Raw genomic sequence first — 17,965 nt, 5'->3', positions numbered from 1 at the left:
ACACACAGGGACACTTTAGGTTTCTTGGCCACTCGGGCCCCACTCAGATACAGCAACTTCAAACAAGAATTTTACAGGATTACACTGGATAATGATTCTGCAAATGCAACATCTGAGAAAGCTGTAGTTTCAAGCTAAAGAAACCCCAGCCTAGATCTATACATCACTGGTTTCGTCAGCACAGTAAGAACCCAAGAATAAATTAAAACTTTACATACAGAAGGGACTCCAATTTAATATATGTCACAAATACATCACAAAAGGGCACAAAAGAGGCTTGCTGGAGCATTACTGCTGAATTTCCTTACTTAACTTGTTGAATCGAATTTCATGGTGAGATTTTCAAAGAGAGCCCAGTCCTCACAGAAAACACGACAGAGCTTCTATGGAAATAACTGTATTAAATCTATCTTTTCACATATGAAAATATATTCAAATTTCTGTTGGGGTGAAGTGGCTTTGTTTTGTACACAACAACTGCATCCAAAATCATGTAATTTGTCTTTTAAACTTTTGCTTTGATACTAATCTTCTAGAATGGATTTCTTCCACAAATTTAAGAAAACTATTTATACTGAACTTATTACATCACAGGGAAAATGCAATCTGTACTTAAAAATTTGAGAAAGAGTTAGTTTTCCTGTTAGACATCAACTAGTTAACGGTGACAGAAACCTTTACAAGAGTAACAAGACAATTAATGGAAAATCTTCCCTAGTAGCAGATAGTGTGCTTTGAACACAATTGCTTCAACCAGTGCAATCACTCATTACTGAGAATGACTCAACCCTCTCTATGGAGCATGACATCTGTGATTATTATTGATAAATACATCCTTGTCCTGGGCTGAGTTTACAATTTATTTCAACAGGAAAGGAAAACATTTTTGAAGATTAAATTATACCAGTTCTGTCTCCATGTGTTCTGGATTATATGCACTTGTGCAGTCCCAAAGGACATGCTGCAGAAGGCACCTAGCTCAGTGCCCCTATAAAATAGTTAAATGAGGACACATATTCTTGAAGGATTAGATCCAAGTACAGTATTTTTCTTTGGACTGGCGTAAGATTGAATGTCTTCTACATGCTATCACCACTTATTAGCAGTGAGTATGTATTAACAAGAAATGAAATTTACTTATATGAAGAAAAAAAAGGGTTTTTCAACATCACCTCAAAGCTTCATCCTTATCTCAAATAAGAGGAACAAGTTTTACGATAAAATATTGAAGGCAAAAGCTGTCAATGTCGATTCTGCACTACTGGTAATAAAACCTTAGGCCAACAAAATCTGTTTTAAAGCCCAGAAAACTGTTCATGTCTCATACTATTTATCTGCACTTAGTATTTCTTTTAATGTATGCAGTTTTAAAATCAACAACCTGTTTTAGTCACTTCCATTTCTCTCTGTTGAATTTCATCTGCAAACACTGAAATATGTTTTAAATATGGAGAGAGCAATGTCTGCTTTTGTGTCTCTTAGGAATACCATAAAATTATCAATGCCTAAGATTTACACAAAAATTGTATTTTCATCAAATCTGCACTTGTATAAACTTTAGCTAAATACACCTTTAGAGGGCCAGTTAAAAGCCACAGTATTTTTAAATATAGATAAGAAAGAAGAAAAAAACAAGAGCCTACGTGGAACTATCCTCTTGGAATTCCCAACGCAGGGAAAGGGCAGGGATGGAGTAGGGGTGAAGAGGTGGGTGACATCAAAGCCCTTGGAGTGGCTAATGGCCAGCACAGCCCTTGGCAAATGTCGCAGCGAAATCTCGTACACAGCTCTGACCATCCTGACCCTCCGTGCGTGATGCACACCCAGAGCTCTGCTCCCACCCTGACACACCCTTCCCTCCATCAGGAGCAGCCAAGCAGCCGCTGTGTCTCTCACAGGGGGAGCAGAGCCAGGATGGATTCCTCCTGTTTGCCCACAACAGCTGAGCTCGGCAGACAACAACAACAACAACGCAGCAACTGATCCGGTTCTAACAAAAGTAAATTTTCAGTCCACTTAAAAGCTGAAAAACATTTAGACAAACATACAGATGACATGAAAATGGCAGTATCAGAACTGCCTTTCATTCCATATGAAAATTCTCATCTTAAACGGTGCTGTGGTGCTATGCATCAAATCATAAACATATCGTACAGTAACACTGATTTGGGGGGGCGTTGGTGGGTAGTTTTGTTTTGGCTTGGGGTTTTCATTGATTGGTGGTTTTTTGGGGTTTTTTTTTGTTGTTTGTAGAGGGGTTTTTGTTGTTAATAACTCATATGCACACTTTTGTTCAAGCTCAACAAGTTCAACTGGGAAAAATAACATTAAATCTACCCTTCCACTACTTAATTTTTTCTTTTTGCATCCCACTCAGACTAGAAGTTTTTTTATTTTAATCCAGAAACTATGAGATATTTTGGTGAACAAAGAAACATGGAATACATTGGAGTCCTCAAGTTCAACAGCACAATCTGATTTTACAAAAGGACAGGGAAAGGGTACTGAAATTAATTGTTGCAACTAAAAGCTTCCTTTTTATAAATCACCTTACAGTTTCATGTAAGGATTATTCCCATCATTTGTTTTCCTATCAAGACTTTGTTTTTTTTCTTTTTTTTTTGAGGCTCAAGCAGTGCTACTTGTAGGACACACAAAGTGCATTTTTATAAATGACTTCTCTTTGTATAAAAGTCACGACAAACCAATTTGGTTGAACAAAATAACTTTGCTGCACCTGAACTATTAGCTGGAATACCAGAAGTTTAGAGTTAAGGAAACAGGCATAAAAGAAGGATTAATGCATTGGTTTTCATTCTCTACAAGAATACCCAGCAGATAAGGCTGCCCGAGAGGAGATTCTCCTGTTCTTCCTGGCTTTCCCTGTTGCTCTCTCCTCTGTGCTTCTTCCATCTTTTCACAGATGTGGTCACCACTGCTTAGCAACCAAGGGGACATGATGACAGAGGAAAATCCTCCATCTAGAGCTCACCCTGCTCCACCTACAAAGCAGCAAACTACCTTTCACAGCAAATTAGGAGAAATATGTTTCTTTGTTACCGCAGAGGTACCCAGTGGGGCCTCATATGTACCTTCATGTAAGACGAATTTTCTTTTCTTAGTGGATGCACAGGAGAGAACTTAACAAGCTGGGGGACAACCTGAAACTTGTCGGTAAAAAAGCTCCCCAAATACTAATGCCAGGTAAATAAATACATAAGTAAATATAAGGGAAAGAAAAAAAAAAAAGAAATCTCCGATACCGCGGGGATGGCAAAGAGAAAAGCGAAGACAAGAGACTCAACTGAACACCCTACCTACTTCTACTCAAGTGCTCCAGCCGACCTCCCGGGAGAGCCCAGGCAGCTTAGACCCAAGTCCGGGCAAGATCCCCGCCAACCCGCCGCCGGATCGCCCCACTCACCTCTCCCATGCCACAGGTAGGTGCGGTCCGGGCGCCGCCGCTCCGAGCACCGCCCGCTCCGCTCCGGGCTCCGCTGGCTCCGGGCAGCCCCGCCCGGCCCCGCCCGGCCCCGCCGACAACGCCGCAGCGCCCCCTCGCGGAGCCCGCGGGCGAAGCTGCTGCCGGCGGGAGCTGCTGCCGGCCGGACAGAAACGTGAGGGTTGGACAGCGCCTTTCCTCCGGGGCCATCCCGCGGCCGCCCCCCTGACCTCCAGGCCCAGGGGGAGTCACAGCGGGGTCCTACCGCCGCGGGGGACAGCGGGAGCCGGGGCGGGGGCAGAGCCGGCACCATGGAGAGCGAGGGGCAGCCGCGTCCCCCGTTCCTGCCCGCAGCGCCTCCCGGCCGCTGCCTCTCCTGGCGCCCCTTCCCGTGGCGGCTTGGGTCGGTTCCAGTAAGCGCACGGCCACACTTCCCTCTGCCATCCATTCACGTCCAATGCTAAATGGGTTTCCGAGAGAAAGTCATGGTGTCCTTGGCTGTAATTCAAGGTAGTAACATAATACAATTTGCCTTATGAGCTTTTAAAAGCATTTATGTGTGTTTTTTCTACTGATGACTAACTTTAATACCTTCTGAATCTCTTGGAAACCTGTAATGAAAAAAACAAGCTAGTTTGCAGCTCAGTGAGAGAAGGGGTGTTTTATGTGATACATTACTTAAGGAAGTGTCTCAGAGGAGTTACGTTCTTGTTTAGAGAATATGTCCCCTTGCTTTTGGATGTGGACAACAGACAATAATCCTGTGCAGATTTTAGGGGAACATCAGTACCTGAAGAGCTCTAAGCATGACAGCCATAGAGCACCATTTTCACAATGTGTATTTAAACCCCTTACAGATCACCAGCTGCAACTAAAGCCACAGCTAAGCCTAAGTTAAAGTGCTTAGTCCCTCAGGTAAAATGCCAGCCTACCACTGCTTTCCAGCACTTTTCACAATCAGGGCTTCTATTCCTGAAGGCCTCCTGCTGTGGCCTGGGCACATTGTCTGCATTGAATCCCTTGTTCCAATGTTTGTAAAGCTTTGGTGCATCCTGAGTGCTGTATAAATAGGTCACAGCTGTAGGTTTTGTCTGTGGTCATATGGTTAAATCATTAAAATCACTGGAAATACCTTGAATTCCCTGCTGCTTACAGAGCAGGGAAGGGAAACACAAGATAGTTTTGTCAACAGAGTATGAAAATTTCATATATACCATATCTGTCAAAACAGAATGTCAATTCTGTAATACCAGTTGTTCTTCCAATCTTTAGAAAAAAATCTTCACCTCAGTTAGAACAATAAATTATCAAAACTCACAAACATTTCTGAAAATGTTCTTATGTGATCTGATTTCTGTGCTCATGTTTTCTCACCCAAAATCTCACTTTTCTTGATGCAGCACTAGCATGCCATGACAGTGAGGAGGAGATGCTAAGAAGGCATTCTCCTCTCCACTTCTTTTATTTTAGCAGAGACAGCAGGTCACGAGTTTCTATAGCACACTGAAGCCATTTCCCCATTACCTGATTTGGTAGCAGCACCCAGCCACATGGAACCTGCTTGAAACAGTATCCATATTATTCCAGACTGGCTGCAAGAAACCAGCTCCTTGACTACATCTGTGTAAATTAAAACAAAAAAGGCACTCATTCCCTGCAGTATTGTTATTGTAACACTATTTGATAACATATATCCTAAGAAGCTGCAATTTAGTACAGGAGACACCTGATTTCGGTGTCTACAAATGAAATCCTTTAGATTTCTACATGCATTTAAAATTTAATGTTAAACTGAAAGAGATCACATGCAGAGAATTTTTTTTCCTCATCTCTCAAAACTCAACCCAAATAAAGAGAATTTCCCCCTTTTCAATGTTAAGTTTTTTCCAATTTTTATTCTTTTCTTCATCATTTCCACATTTTAGTGATGATGCACAATTACTTTCTGAATGCCTTGTCTACATTGAAATCTGTAATATTTGTAATATCTGTAATATATTCCATGTATATTACTTGAATAGTCATGTCTGTCTTAGGGACAGACAGCCCTGTGATATTCCATAGGATGGATATTATATAGTCAGCAAATAATGACAGTGCTTTTAAAACTAATATGTATTATCAAACCAATAGCTTTTCTTACAACACACAACGCTAAATTAATACTAAATATGTAATTTGTTATATTAAATTGAAATAGGTCATTCAAAAGCACCCCTACACAGCAGCCCTGTTTTTCATCTGTTTACAGAAAAACATCTACTTCAATTCATTATTTGGCTGCACTTAATGCTAGAATTGCACAGACAACAAGTACACTACAGCTGCTTTACTTATTTGGTCTCTGGTTTCACAAAGTTTTAGTGATGCACAATTCTATAATAATGACACTAAAAATGATACAACCATTATTACTAGGACCATAACTGTAATTGCAATCTAATAACTGAAAAGTGATGGGGTTTATCAGGTGGTGCAACCTGTTTCCGAGGGAAAGAGTGAATTGCAATATTTAATATGATAGCACCACTTAGTGTTCAAAGTGGATATGGCTTTGTAGTCAGTACTTTTCTTAACAGCTGCACTGCCACCTGAAGAAAAACAGTGATGACACTATTTATATCTCATTAATCTTATACATGAGAGAAGTAAAGCATGGATACATACGTGCTGAATATAAGATATTGGAAGAAAAATGTTTAATACTTATCTTGATATAAATGACCCATATGGAAGTATTTACAGGATAAAAATCACTGCAGTTTCTTACCAGCATCTTTTCTTCAAAAGCTAAGACACAATTTTTGGCATGTTTAGTCCTTTAGTTCCTTTTCTACTTTGCTACTTACAATAGATCATCCTGAAGAACAGAACAGATTTACCCTCTGCCCACACTTCCCACTGAAGAATACTATACCACATAATCTGCCAACCTTTTATTCATGAACACGATCAGCAAAAGGAGATGGTCAGTAATTGGTTTCAGAAAGTCTTGGCTTGGCATTCAGCCATGTTAAAGTCACAATGCTTGTATTAATGTCATGGTCTCCTCACAAGGATTGGATATCTGGGAAATTAAAATTATCCTATTTTCTTCTCCAGCAACCCTTTTTTCTGTCAGTAATGAAATATTGCTGTCTCAGGGCTGCTTCACTGATGTCTCTGCAGTGCGCCAAGATCAGCAACTTCCTCAACGGTCTGAAAAAGATTTTCATTGGAAAATTTTAACATGCATTTATTCTAATCTTCCCTTCCTCTTAATTGTAGTTTTACATTTTTCTACAAAAATTGTACCATCAGATTTCACCACTGAAATTTTCCAGTTAGGTTTCTTTCTGGTATTATGTTGTCTCTCTTCACCTGACTTTCCCTTACGATGTATTCTGTATTTTAAGATAAGCCATTTGCAAGATGCAACGAGTTTCTCGATGCAACGAGTCAATATTATCATAGACAACATATGTCCCAAAATACACAGTATGTAAATAATTATCCATAAAGCCAAAATCACAGTGTTCTGAAGTGCTGTTTCACTGCTTATTAATTGCAGAAAGTAATATGTTGGTCTGTATGATTCCTGTGCTCTTCCATAGTTTATCTACCAGTGGCTTGAACTAAAGAAATAGTGGACTATTATCAGCCACATCTTAGAGATCTTTTAAAATCTACTAATGAATTAAAATGTGGTTATGAAATTATCTAACTATTAAAAAAACCAAAAAAGTGAAAAATTAAGCAGCAGGCAAAATTTGCAATTACAAATTTTCCTGTAATACACCCATTCCAAAGCAATGTAAAAGCAGTATCTGAAAGGTCTCACTGGGCTGCAGTGTCAGTGGCCTCAGAGGATGCACAGAAAACACTGTTTCAAGACAATGCTTTGAATTAAGGGAATTATGTACTGCTTTCACTCTTTCACCTGCCCGCCAACAGTGGTCTCCAACTTCCTGCTCAATACCTGCATATTTGTTTATTTATCTTATTTTAATGGAATTTCCATCCACAAATGCATCCTGTTTACAGAAGGCTGAATTGAACTTCTTGACTTCTTGTTGACTATAAGAAGCTTTAAAGAAAATTAGTATTTTTAGAACATCTTTTGTATTGCTAGATGTTTGGTTTCAATATGAGTGACTAAGCCAACATTGTAGAGAGATCAAATTAAGCATTTAGTGCAAAACATCACTGGATAACTTGATGCTTGCAGCATTTGTTTATTGATTTCACTTTTGAAACACGTTCCTTTGCCATTTCACAATAAAACAAGATGAGGCACAAAGTGGATGAAAAAAAGTATTTTGCAGAAAAACGTACTTTTTCAAACCTTGGCTAAGCAATTCATTTGCATACTAATATCTAAGCAAATCTGCTTAATTTTGAATATTAAAAGAAATATTAATGCAGTATTTCAGTATCATACTGATTAGTTTGTCCTGCATGAGAGCATAAAATCTCACCTGGATGTGACATGGATTTTTCAAGTATTTTCCAGTCACATTATCCTGATATGTTCAGAAGAAAAATCTTCTGCATTGCTGTGTATGTCTGTGACATCTGTGACATTTGAGAGGAAGGGCTATAAAAGACCAGAAAAGTGTGGATAGAAGAAAATATGGTTAATATTTTAATTGTCATTTTATAAGCACTTTTAGAGTAGAAAGAAAAATAAAGATGTGTTTAATAATAAATAAGTTTTACCAGGAAATTAAGAAAATACTTCTAATCATAAAATGGGTTTGTAGAAATCTCCATTTCACAGCCCCATCAATCTAAGCCTTTATCTCATTTTTGAACATGAAAACACACATAGTAATGCAGATGACGTTGAATATACTTAACATTTATGAAATGCATATATGTATTCTGACTTAAAATCTAAATAAATGCTAATAAATTAATATTGAAAATTAATGTGGGCAGAGATTAGGTGCTTTTCAAAACTTATTTGTTTAAACCAAGTCTTACACTAGCTATTCATATTTACTGTCTTTTTCCCTATATGTTGACTAATTTTTGTCTCCATCAGTTTTAATTGTACTTTCACAATTTATACTTGAAAATGAAAGAGAAATTTGTTCTTGAAATCAAAAGCAAAACTTCCATAAAGAAGTTTTCAGAGGACTATACTGTGAAGAAACAAAATGATTACTTCAAACAAAGTGTCTATTTTCTAAATTAAAGATTTTTGTTACTTGTCTACCTGCTGCAGTTACTGTGCCCACTGTGCTGTTTTGCAAAATAAACCAAGTCTACTAAGCCCACTACATCATCTTGGAATCACCAGGACTGTGTGTTCACAGTATCCATCAGAGGGCACCCTCACCTAACAGCAGAATGTATTTTAAGAAAGGCCTGTCTAAAAGCTTCAGGAGGGAAGAAACCCTCTGGACACTATAGTAAAAGTCTAAATGCCCCATCCCTGGCAATGTTCAAGGCCAGCTTGGATGGGCTCTGACCTGGTCTAGCGAGAGGTGTCCTTGCCCATGGCAGGGGGGATTGGAACTATATGATCTTAAATGCAAACCATTCTACAATTCTGTGACCATGATTCTATGGAAAGTATTTACCAGCATTTTCTATACATTACACTGAAGGTAAGACAAGATGTGCCATTCTTTTGTAGCAAACCAGTAAACACATTGCCAAGTCCACTGTGGATCTCAGAATGGGTAAGGCTGGAAGGGACCCTGGAGGTCATCTATTCCTGAGCTCAACCTGCCTGCTCAAGCTAGGATTGCACACTGCTAGGATTGTGTCCAGACAGCTTTTGAGTATCTCTAGAGAAGGAGACTCCACAATCTCTCTGGGCAACTGTTCCCATGCACAGCCACCCTCACAATGGAGTTCCTCCTTGTGTTCAGGTGGAACTTCCTGTGCATCAGTTTCTGCCCACTGCCCCTTGTCTTACTGATGGGAAGTGCCAAGCAGGGCTTGGATCCATCCTCCTGACAGCCTCCCTTCAGACATTTACCAACAATGATGAGGCTCCCCTCAGTCTTGTTCAGGCTGAACAGGCCCAGCTCCCTCAGCCTTCCCCTGAGTGAGGTGCCCCAGATCCCTGCTCACCTTGGTATCCCTTTGCTGGACCTGCTCCAGAACCTCCATGTCCCTCTGGTCCTGAGGGGCCCAGAACTGGACCTAGCACTTTGGATGTGCCTCAGCAGGGCAGAGTAGAGGGGCAGGATCAGCTCTCTTGAGCTGCTGGCAATGCTCTTGCTAATGCACCCTGGGACACCACTGACTCTTGGCTACAAGGGCCCTGCTGGCTCATGGACAGCTGGTTGTCCTTCTCCTCAGAGCTGCTTCCCAGCAGGTCAGCCCCCAGCCCGTGCTGTTGTGTGGAGTTATTCCTCCCTGGGTGCAGGGCTTTGCATTTGCTTTTGTTGAATTTCAAAAGGTTCCACTGTTTTTTCTGATTTTGCCAGTCTGTAGTTAGAGAGATCTACAGAGATACTGCATTCACTCTGTTTCCTTTAAATGAAGTCTGATCTGTAGCCATTGCCTTGTCTAGGCCCCTGTACATTTAGAATCTGATCTTACTTACAGATGTAGTTGCACTAAGGAGTACCTGATTACTCCTGATTTATGTATTGTAGCTAACTTTTGAGAAGAGACTTCTGCCATTTCTATGAAATACCAAAGGGAGCCTCTCTTAATCACTCCCTGACACATTTTTATTGAATAGCAGTAGTTCAAAAAAAACCATCACTGATTTAAGAAAAAAATGAAAAAAACTGACAGTCATTTCCATGCCTTGAATCACAGACATAATTAATAGAAAACTTTAAATATGTGAATAGAATAGTAAACATATTGAAATTTTTTTTACATAAGAATAAAATTTATTTACTTGATCTCAAACTGTTCATTAACTTTTAAGACTAACTTTTAGTGTCAGAGATTGTTTTGTATTGTTTCCAGAAGATGCAGGTTGTCTCTGATGAATTTTAGGAATATAATTACCAATTTTTAATGGAAAATTATTTTCATCCAAGCTAATAACCTATTAAGGATTATTAATTCCAATTGCTGCCATTTGCTGCCAGAAAATGTGTCAAATGAAAGGAAATTCATGTCCTGATGTGTTAAGCTCAGCAACAGTTTCTTTAGATGCTTGTTTTACCTTTTCTCACTTTTTTTTTAGCAGAGTACTGTTAATTACTTTTCTTTGTCTTAATATTTATTTAGCCTGATTTCTTTTCCACATTCTGCTCTCATTAGACCAAGGTGCACACAGTTATTTAAATGGCCCAAATCAAATAGAAGTGAAAATTAGAACTACTTAGAAACATATCCAGTAGCAAAAAATGGTATTTATTTACTAACGATACTTATTATACTAATATTTATAATTCTAAGACCATCACCTTTTCTAGACTCCTTGATACGTTTCCCTCTTGCTATAGGAATAAAAAAGATCTGTGTCTCTTCTTTCAGCACCAAAAATAAGTAAGTTTTAGGGAATCTTGAGTATTTTAGGAATATTTAAAACAGGAAAATTTATCTACGATGAGTAAGACCAGCAGGAATTGATACTCGACACTCAAAAATTTGTAATAGATGACACTCTATGTTTTGTTTCCCTCTGTGTATTTTGTTTCCATCATCATCCTTGTTACATCTTTGTTTATAAATACAACTATTAACACCTGGTAGACAACCACATGTGTAATAAAGTATTTACACTAAAAGGACAAAAATACTAGTAGCCTAAGAACTTACAACCATTATTATTATAAATACAAAACAAATTATTTGTTTTATGGTGCTGGATTTTTTCCCTTTCCTCAAGAACAACATGCAAAACACTTAGGTTACCCATGAAGCCAAAAAAACAGTAATTGATAATGTGCTTCACTTACTTCCTGTCCTTTTATGAAGTACATTTACTTCATGTACTTCTGCAGACCTCTTCTTTGTCTTGCAAGGCATTGCACTGATTTTCCTGAAGATGGAAAACTCTGATTTAGAGCAAAGCAAGCTTTCTTTATCTCCAGGATAAGGGGGAACCTTGGGCAGACAGATAGCTCAGTCTCCATACTTACTCATTCATACCTGAGATCAAAGACAGGAATGGTGATGATGCCTTGTGTGCCCACTGCAAGCTGACCTGCCCTCAAAAGGCACTGGCACCGATGGCCTTGTGAAGGCTGACCTAGAACAGAGACTAGATGAAGTTAAAGAATAAAGTAGGTATTTATTAGGAGGCCTCAATGGATCCACCTTGGGCAGCACAAGAGCCCAGCCAGGGTTACACCCCAGGTGAAACCAAAATGGTCATAAAATGGACAATCAGTCACAGGATCTCACACTTTCATAAGTTTTGGTCCATTAGCACATTGGAGCTAATTGTCCAATTACAGCTCCAGCCCATGAAGTCCCATCCTTGTTTTTCTCTCTTCAGTCCACCATTGTTTATGCTCTTGGGCCTGAGACTTGCATCAGTTGTTCTTGGGTCCCCAGCTAGAGAAGGAATTGTTTTGTGTACCCATTCTGTGAAGAGAGCTTACTAATATGAAGTATTAGTATTATTATAATTCGTATTATTCATATCCCCTAATATGAAGCCCAAACCCACACACTAAAGCAGCACAGAATCTGAGAAATACAAAAGCTAAACCTGGGGCATCAGCACTTCATCTCAGCGGAGCAGCAGGCTGCAGTGATTATCCCATCTATCTTTAATGTTACCTTGAGTGCTTCCACGTGTGCATTACAGCTGACAGGAGTACAACCAGGGCCATGAAGACATTGTCAGTGATCGTAAAAAGATGAATTTGACCTACTTACCCAGACATGAGTAGCATCTTATTTTCAAGCATCAGAGGTGGATTACACACCTTATCTATATAAACATGAAAGATAAAAATAACAGGAATTTGACAGGTGAGCTGAAAGGACTGGTATAAAATTTGAATTTGGAGGAGTGTGAGAGACTGAAGACAGGGAAGAGTTAGCCCCTGTCTTGGCTTATGCCTTTCCTCTCTCCAGCACTGAATATTGAAAATTCTCACTTAGTTTCACCCAGTTCAGGCAGTGGGACAGGAAGGCATGTAGCAGGAGATTGGCTAAATGGTGCCTGTGAGGCTTTACTAATAGCATGTACCAAATGAGAACTTCATCTTCTTTTAAATGCCTGTCAGCTATACCATATTCCATATTGACATGACCGTTTATTCTTATCACACCACAAGATAACTCACATCAATGGTACAACCATTCTGGTTCCAGTAAGGTTAAATATTTTAATAATTTTGTTTGTTTGTTGCACTAATTACTGCAGCCCATCCAATATTATCAGGCCAGAGTACTAACCTTCATATAACAGACCAAAACTTTCATCTGTACCGCATCTCAACTTGCTTTTATGAGTGCTCAGCAAGTGGAAAGCCTGACAAGAACACTCATTTATGATTAAACTGGTCTCACACTTTCAGAGAGAAGCATACATATGGATGGAAAGCAGACTCAGAGGTCATGAGACAAAGAGAGTTCCCACATTAAAGAAAACAGGAGCAACCGAGTCTGTTTTATAAATGGATTACACTTTTAAAGGCTTGCGTGTAGGACAGTTGTGAGCTGGTTTGAGTTTTCTTCTAGTAATTGCAAGATGAAAGTCTTGGGGAAACTTAATGAGACACTATTTCCTAGCAGTCCCTCTCCAGCAGGAATTTTCTTTCTAGCAAGGGCTGCCTAGGCTAGCTTTTGTTTCAGAGGCTGAAAAAACAAACAAAAATAAATGGAGCATTTGTGTTATGAGGACAGTTAGATCCTCAAAGAGGATTGCTGTGTTGCTGGAGAACCTGAGCATCCAGATTAATATCAAAGGATTATGATTGCTGAAATACAGTTAGCTGAAAACAGATCCTTTTTCTATTTTTTTTTCTTTCTTTTCTTGTGCAGAAAGATGCATTCAAGCATTCTGAACAAAAGAGCACTTTGATCTGTTCTGTGGACTTCTGTCACATACAAATCAGAGAGTTCCTGGTACTAGAAGATAAATTGCTGATCAGTGAAATTGCATTATTTTCACAGATAAAATTATACACATTTACAAGAACCTTAAATAGTATCATTTACTCATCATGCTTTCAATACAGCATGAGAGGTTGACTGGATCTTGAAAGAAAGAACAAGTTGCAGTACTTAGGCAGAAGGAAAACTCTGTAGAGCCAGTTTGAGTGAACAAACCAGAAGGAAGAATGGAAGGAAAATTAAAGAATAATACACATTTTTTTGGTAGGAAACAGAAGATATGAGAAGGAAAAAAAATGCATGTAATTGGGAGCCTTTTAGAGAACACAGTTCAAGATTACTTCAAAATAGATCTGGTCAGACTTTTCAAATTTCATTCTGCTGGGAAGGTTTTCACTCTTAATCAAAAAGAAAACCCAGAAATTGTGAAGCTCCCCCATGGGTATGAAATTAAGTCTGTCTTGTTTCATTTAGTTTAATTTCATTTCATTTCATTCATTCATCTTTGTAACTCCTTCTACTGACTTAATTCCTAGCGCTGATGAAAGTCTACTAGCAGAGTTTGTGATCCTAGGAAAAAACCAAAAAATCCACTATTGATCGCTTAGTACAGCTGTGATCCCTAAACTGCAGAACACTGCATTGGTAACTACAACATCATCATGAACAAGAATGCTTAGACAGCTGTTGTGAAGAAGGCAATCTAGAAATGAAGAACAGATAAAGACAAGGCTAAAGATGCAAGAAGCTTCACGGAGATCATGGCAGATGATCTCCTTGGAATCTTTCAAGCACTAGAAGTTCTCATTCAGACTCTGATGCTGGACATGTTCTTGAGCTTTTACAGTAACTTTAAGTAGTGCTACATACAGAATCTACTGGGCAGAAAGCATGCAATTTTATCCATGGATTTACCAAACAAGACCTGAAACAAAGGAAAAGTATGTGGTCTCCACAGAAAGTAGTACAACTCTCAGTGGCTTTGATAAATACAATATAATCATCATTTTTGTTACAATGGACTCAGAAGATAGGATTAAACAGTTTCAGATGAGCCATATTATTTAGGATCACGTTTTGATTATGTGATTTACCCTCCCAGCTATTTAGGCTGTGTAACATCCACTGTCTGTTTAACCAAAATGGACCAGCTGATGATGGATACTTTTATACTGAGTGAAATTGACTGTGCAGCTGTTTAAACACTGAAGGCACTCAAGCGACTGCTTGAGCTATTATTGCTAGAGGTACTGCATTCTGAATCAAGCTCTAACTAGGAAAGAAATACCTTTCACATGATTTTCATGAAAAAATACCCTGAGAGTTACTGGGTGAGTACCACTAAAAATACGGTTTGTAAAAAAATTACTTAAAATTACACCATTAAGTCTGTTTTGAATAACATTTCCCCAGGGCTTACAGGACCCTGTTGTGAATTTTTCATAATGTCTATACTGGAAACTTAAGGAACATGATCTACTTGGAAAGAAAAAAGGATATTAACAACAACAAACCTACTATATTTAGTCCTATATTCAATAAATTACCTTCTTCTAAACCAGTAATGATCAAGGTGCTTTGACAACCTGGTTGTGTTATTTGCAGGAAGTGGAACTATTTTGAAACAAAACCAGTCCTCACTGAAAAGCATTCATGTTAATTGATAATTCTCATTTTTTAGAAAATCAAAATTTAAAACTCTGTTTAATTTTCTAATTAAAAACACCCTGTGTATTAAGTTTAGCAATACAATTAGGAGCACATGTCCCTAAAAAATGTCAGAACAAATGCTGATTTTATTACCTTCATATTCCTCCCAGGAACATAACAATGCAGGCCAAAGGGATGTTCCACAGCACGGAGGGCACACTCAGCAAAGAAACTGAGGGAGTCGGCTGGGAGGGGCCCATCACTGCTCAGGGTGGGCTGGGCATCCATCACAGGGTGGGGAGCAGCTGTGTCCTGTTTCTTTTTGGTTTTATTTCTCTCTCTCTCATTTTCATGACAATTATTATTAATAATTATAAATTAATATCCATTAAGTAATATTATTGTTATGATTGTTGTTATTATTATAATTAATGCTATTATAATTTTCCCATTAGTAAACTATTCTTGTCTAACCCACGAGTTTTGCTTTTTTCCCCCCAGTTCTTCTTCCCACAGAGGGGGCAGGCACAGAGGGGAGTGAGAGGGCATCTGCATGGTACTTAGTTTCCAGCTGGGTTTTAACTAAAACATGCAATTTCTTTCTTGCTTTACAATCTTTGTCACTACAATAATATGTAATAGTCTCTAATGTACAGAATTGGTAGGCTGCTAGTCAGTCCCAATTCAGCCTCAGGACTTTTACAATAAATCAGTTAATTACAAGTACATCACTGGCTTTGACTTGAATTAACATTTCATAGTATGTTGAATTTGGTGGTACACAAATTCGGTATAAAAGTTGTTGAATTTGGTGACACAATAATAGTTTTGAGTATGACAGATATCACAGACAACACTAATTCAGCCCTTCTTGCATTCTATAAAAAATATAAAAATGACACCCTTTTGGAGAGAAAAAATTACCTGTTTAGAGATGTCAAACCTTTCAACCTTGCAATTTGCTTTTCCACAAAGAGCCAAAGCAGATCAAAAACCTGCTTTAAAATGGGACAAAATAATAAACTAGAAGTCTTAACAGCTTTCCAAAAATACAAAAAATAGCTGCAATTTGGTACATAACATTAATGGTGCACTATTAACTCCCAGCTGCAGGACAGACAGATGGCAGCATACGGCCATACATTTGCAAAATGGAGTAGAATTTCAACACTGACCTTCTGAACCAGGGGCTCACAAAAATTCTATACAAGATTTGGCTTGTCTCACCAAAGCTTCATGGGATACTTACAGGCTAAAAAAAAGTAACAAAAAAATAGCGTTCACTGTCTTTACTGGTACCTTTTGTGGACAAAATACATGTAAACAGAAAAGAGACTGCAAGAATAAATGCTAAACTGACATAAACCAAAAATGCTGTTTCTAATACCCCAGCAACTAAGCGCACAGACATATTTGTTACATTTTTTAGCAGAATATCTCTCTGCATATGGTCTTATGAAAAACAGTTACAAAGATAGACTAGCATATGGTTTTAGTTTGAATTGATACTTAAGGAGTTATTTTAAAGGGATACATTAAAGGCATATTTTAAGACTTTTGAGTGTTGCAAAACACACACAGCTTTCCACTAACTTCAGCACATCACACATCCTAATTAGAAATTATGTTCATGCTGGTGAATTTCCAAACAAGGAGGACACGTTAACCGTGTTTGGGAACATCATACAAGAATGTCAATCTCCAGTAGAATTTTGGAAAGAACCTATCACAAAAAATATTGATAACTGCTATATGAGCAGAAACAATACTTAAAGAACAAAACCACAACATTTTTGTTTCATTCCAACATCAGAACCCACATTGTTTAGAAGTTACTTGAATACACAAGCCTCACATGTAAAACAGATGAATAGTAAAAGATCAAAATGTCAAAATTTAGGTCATAGCCCACATACACAAAGGAAATATATCACTTCATGAATCACCACTAAACTGAAAGATTGCTCCCTTCTGACCTGCCCAAGAAGTTTATGCTGATGTAATCAGACAGGAAGGATCTCTGCAGCAAGGGTTTCACAGAAGAAGCTGTAAGGTACAGGAAGAGTAAGGAGGGGAAAGAAATTCTCAAGCTTGCATTTCCTAAGTGTTGGATGCACAGCTTCTTGCTAGCAAGTCAACAGAAAAGATTCCTGTTGTCACCAGAATATGAAAATGTGAAAGGTTTTCAAAGACACCAAGAACAAAGAAGAAGGTCCACAAGTCAATCACCATATGTTAAGATGGAAATGTGGAAATATAGCACTAGCACCATTGTTTTAAGACTTGTGTTAAGGATATCAAGAAAAATTATGCAATATAGGTTTTGCTTCCCTGCCCTTCTCACAGTGATTTTTTAAATAGAAAGACTAATCTTGGCCAGATTTGATAAAAGTAAATCTGTCAGCTATTAAGAATCTAAAAGTTCCGGGCAACTAAGTGCAGAAGGTCTAGATGATATTAGTGCCCTTAGAGATGGAATCACCAGAGCCTGAGTGCAGAAGTCATTAGTCACCAGAGCATCCAGATGGGACAGAACTGTTAGAAATACTTGAAGTTTGTATGTCATTCAAAGGGGAAAATAATACAGAAAGCCATAAATGTTATGTTCTGTTATTTCCAGTATTAAAAAACCCCAGTGGAAATGCTTTTATGATGTTATACAGCCTCTTTTATATACTGAACATGGTTTTACATGACAATAGGCATCTAAGTATTCACATAAAATAGGCACATGATAATTTTTCAGATAACTCAGATTTGTACACATAGAGTGCAAGATGAAACAGCCTGATATCCCTCTTCTGAAAGGAAACTTCACAAAAAGAAAGACAACTAGAAGTGCTATTTTCAGTTCCATCTTCCATCAATTCTGGTTTCAGCCAAGTGACTTGGGTGTTA

The 17,965-nt window shown here is 38.3% G+C and overlaps 1 protein-coding gene and 1 long non-coding RNA gene across 2 annotated transcripts in view; both read right to left on the bottom strand.

Moving 5' to 3' along the window:
- The window catches only part of LOC136558815 (sodium channel protein type 2 subunit alpha-like), a 58,473-nt gene extending 55,011 nt beyond the window's left edge, over window positions 1–3,462 (bottom strand). The window contains exon 1 of the mRNA XM_066553535.1: window positions 3,425–3,462. The gene's annotated coding sequence lies outside the window, so the exon portion shown is untranslated. The remainder of the gene's footprint in view (window positions 1–3,424) is intronic.
- A 2,309-nt stretch (window positions 3,463–5,771) lies between these two features.
- Window positions 5,772–11,674, bottom strand: LOC136559071 (uncharacterized). The gene is made up of 4 exons (XR_010783959.1): window positions 11,498–11,674; window positions 11,305–11,387; window positions 7,900–8,018; window positions 5,772–6,640 (listed from the first exon to the last, which is right to left on the bottom strand). It is a non-coding gene; the product is annotated as an uncharacterized lncRNA (long non-coding RNA).
- Window positions 11,675–17,965: the final 6,291 nt, after the last annotated feature.

Source organism: Molothrus aeneus, chromosome 7 (genome assembly GCF_037042795.1).
Source record: "Molothrus aeneus isolate 106 chromosome 7, BPBGC_Maene_1.0, whole genome shotgun sequence".
Taxonomy (NCBI): domain Eukaryota; kingdom Metazoa; phylum Chordata; class Aves; order Passeriformes; family Icteridae; genus Molothrus; species Molothrus aeneus.
The sequence above is the reverse complement of the archived record's forward strand: the minus strand, read 5'-3'. Positions and strand labels throughout refer to the sequence as shown.